This window comes from Piliocolobus tephrosceles, unplaced genomic scaffold (genome assembly GCF_002776525.5).
Source record: "Piliocolobus tephrosceles isolate RC106 unplaced genomic scaffold, ASM277652v3 unscaffolded_28416, whole genome shotgun sequence".
Lineage (NCBI taxonomy): Eukaryota > Metazoa > Chordata > Mammalia > Primates > Cercopithecidae > Piliocolobus > Piliocolobus tephrosceles.
Window position 1 is genome coordinate 273 of NW_022311439.1, and position 3,874 is coordinate 4,146.

The following is a 3,874-nucleotide window of genomic DNA, read 5'->3' on the forward strand; positions in this document are numbered from 1 at the left end:
AGTACAATATAAATATATATATATATATTTTTAAACTTATATTTATTAAAAATATATTTACAAGCCAGTTTTATTTATCTATAACATTTCTTTTTTTTAGTCTAATACTTGATATATATATAGTATACCTAAAAAGAAAAATTATTTATTATAAGTCAATTTTTTTTTTTTTCATAGCATTAAATTGTTTTAAATACATGAATTTAAAAACAATTTTATGTTTTTTTTTTTTTTTTTTTTTTTTTTTTTTTTTTTTTATTTTTTTTTTTTTTTTTTTTTTTTTTATTTTATTTTTTTTTTTTTTATTTTTTTTTTTTTATTATTTAACTAGTTTTAAATTGAAATTCTAATTTTTTTTTTTTTTTTTATATTAAAATATCGTTGTTAGATATATATATATATATATATATATATATATATTTTTTACTATATTCATTTTGGTTTAATAATATAATATATAAATCGGAATATATTAAAATGAGCATGTTAAATGAATCCCGCTTTTTATTATTTTTTATAAAATAAATATTTGTTCTATATTTACAAAAATATATATGAATTTTATAAACATATGATAATGATGTCGTATTTTATTTTTCTTTAATGATTAAGTTTTATATTTAAAATAAATATAATATTAAGCGAAAAAAATAAAAGGTTAAAATTATTAAAGCGACGACATGATATCAAGAGTAAAAACACCGACTTTACTAATTGTGTTACAGTACTAAAATTGCTATAAAAAATTATTTAATTATAATGAACCTATAAGTTAAAAAAAATGGAGGCATATAGTGAAATGCAAAAAAAGATAAAACACCTATTTATTAAATTTTTTTTTTCACCATAATAATTTTAATCTATAAATGTTCTAATGATGATGTATGAACTAATTAAACCTAATTAATAGTGCTTCTTTATTATATATATATTTAATTCATTTAAGTTTCTTTTATAATGAAGTTTTTTTTTTTTTTTTGTTTTTTATATTTGCTTGTGTTGTTTCTATTTTTTTATGCATTTGTGCTTAAATAAAAGTAGTACATCATGTTACAGATGTACGTATAAAATAAATGCATATGCTTTTTTGAAATAACAACACAATGTAAAATTTTTTTTGCAGGGACATGTAAAATTATTTACACAGGTGATGAATAGCACACAGGCAGTTGAAAAAAACATTTTAGAAAAAATACTAGATTCAAAAGATAATAGAATATTTACAGGAATATATCAGGGTGTTTTACAAAGATACAATGAAGTAATAACATATGGGAATACTATAAACATAAATAAAAATCGTATATTTTCAGAAGTATTTGAGGGAATATCGATGTACAATGACGACAATCATATGACACACAAGTTTGATTTCAATGAACATAATATATATCCGAAAATAAAAGTCCAAACAACTAAAAATAATCATCACGAATATGAGCGAAGTTATGCAAAAAAATAGCTGAATGGCAAAAAAATGATAATCCAATGTTATTCTCTACAGATAATTTGAGTTTTGCAATTAATAATCATCAAAAAGTAAAAAATAGTCAACACATAGCACCATCAATAGATGAATCTGACTTAGATTATTTAAACGATATTATTAAAAACGTGATAAAAAGTAGAAATAACGAAAATTACATTAAAATTAAAGATGTTTGCAATTTACATAATTATGATGAAGATGATTATCTAAAGACAAAAAAGTCTTTTATAAGACCTAATACAAAATTAAACTCAGAAACTACAAATGACAACATTGAAATGTATGAAATAAATGCACCAATACTACGATATAATAAAGATGAAAGTGAAATAGAGCACATAAATATTAAAAAGCCTATGAGAAAACATTTTATAAACAATACTCATGATGCACATGTAAATCTAGATGATTTAAATTTTTATAAAAATTTGACTATAAATAAAAAACAAGTTTTAACATTGCTTAATAGAAGGAAACGAAGAAATTTATTTAAAAGAGCTTGTCATAAAGTTAAAAAGCATATAAGTGTTAAATGGGCGGCTGAATACTTATTACGTGCAATTTTACTCACAATTGCTACTCCTTTTTTATGTATTTGTGCTATATATATGATACTAAAGTTAACATATATTGGTGCAAAAGATCCTATAGGTAATTTGATATATATTTATTTATATATAAATAGAAAAAATTGCCTATTTAAAAATTACTTATTTCTTTTTTTAAAGTGAATTTTTGAATTATTCATGTTTTTTATATAAATAATTATAATATGTTTAACATTTAAAAATGATAAAACCACATATACTTATATATATATACATAAAAATGCATAACAATTTATTTATTTTACAGAATAAAACTCCCTTCAAGATTGCAGTTAAAGAAAACCGTAGGTATAGCTTATTTATGTATAATTATATTATTACTATTATATTATTACTATTATATTATTACTATTATATTATTACTATTACTATAATTACTATTATTACTATAATTACTATAATTACAATAATAATAATTATTATTATTATTATTATTATTATTATCATCATCATTTTTTTTTTTTTTTTTTTTATTTTTTTTTTTTTTTATATTAGTAATTATGTGTTGTCAATTTAGTTTAATACTTTAGTGTAGTTAGTAATTGCATATGTTTGTATTTTATTACATTTTTTATCAATCTGCTTTTTCTTTTTCTTTTTTTTTTAAATATATACTTTATATATATACGTTCATTATTTTAAAAATTATCAATGTTTTTATTTTTGTGTAGTTTAACCTTTTATATTATCATGTATTATATGTTTTTTTTGTATTTGTATGTGTGCCATGTATATATAGTTCGTTTATATTAGGCGCATGAAAAAGTAGCTTTTAATGCTTCGGTTGTTTCCCAATTTTATTTGGCAATATACAACATTCAGCGTGTTTGTATAAAATTAATTTTAAAAAATATATCATAACATATATTTAAAAGTGTTGTCTTATTACTGTACGTATATAAAGTGTTAAAAATAAAAATATATGAAAAAAAAGAAAATCTAATAAGGTATATAAATTTGTTTGTAGTTCCCTTGTTATATATTTTTTTTTTTAAGTGTTTTAAGTTCATAAAATCTATTAAAAATTGTGGATACAGTAATTAAACTAATTTGATAAAATAATAATAAAAACATGACATAGTAAAAACGATGTTGATTAATTTACATTGTAGTTTACTAATGTATTTATTTATGTTAATTAAACCTGTTCAAAATGTTACATTATTTAAATTTTCTTTTTTTGTTTTCATATTAAATAAAATATGTATTTTTATAAAAATAAATTAAAAAAAAAAAAATGACATCATATTACATTTATGCAATATTTTTCAGGATTGTTTTGATGTACTAAGTTTGTTACATCCGTTTTTCATATTTATTTTTACTATATTAAATTTTTAAAGTATAAAATATAAAAATGACAATATATAACAAATTACTATAATTAAACATAAAAACAGACAATTTTTAAAAATATTTTAGTATATATATATATATATATATATTTTTTTTTGCTGGCCGAAGTTTGATACTGCTTAAGAATGTATATATTTTTTATATGCATTTTTTTAAGTTAATATGATATGATTTAATTTAAAAATTAATATAAAGGGTAACAAAATAGTTTAATGTATGATAGTATTGATTTATCATGTTTTTTTTTTTAGTAGTAAAAATTTAAGTCAAAATTGGTTATCAAATATATCATTAGGATTAATATGTATACTTATGCATACCCATTTTATCACTCTTTCCGATGGTCCATTCTTATATAGCCTCCAAATAATATTTTTTCCTTATAATGATTTTTTTTTATACGGTTGACATTTAATATTTA

The 3,874-nt window shown here is 18.6% G+C and overlaps 1 long non-coding RNA gene across 1 annotated transcript; it reads left to right on the forward strand.

Moving 5' to 3' along the window:
* The first annotated feature begins 638 nt into the window (after window positions 1–638).
* LOC113221931 lies at window positions 639–2,520 on the forward strand. Its single transcript, XR_003308143.1, has 3 exons — window positions 639–882; window positions 1,124–2,140; window positions 2,345–2,520. It is a non-coding gene; the product is annotated as an uncharacterized LOC113221931 (long non-coding RNA).
* The last annotated feature ends 1,354 nt before the right edge of the window (window positions 2,521–3,874 follow it).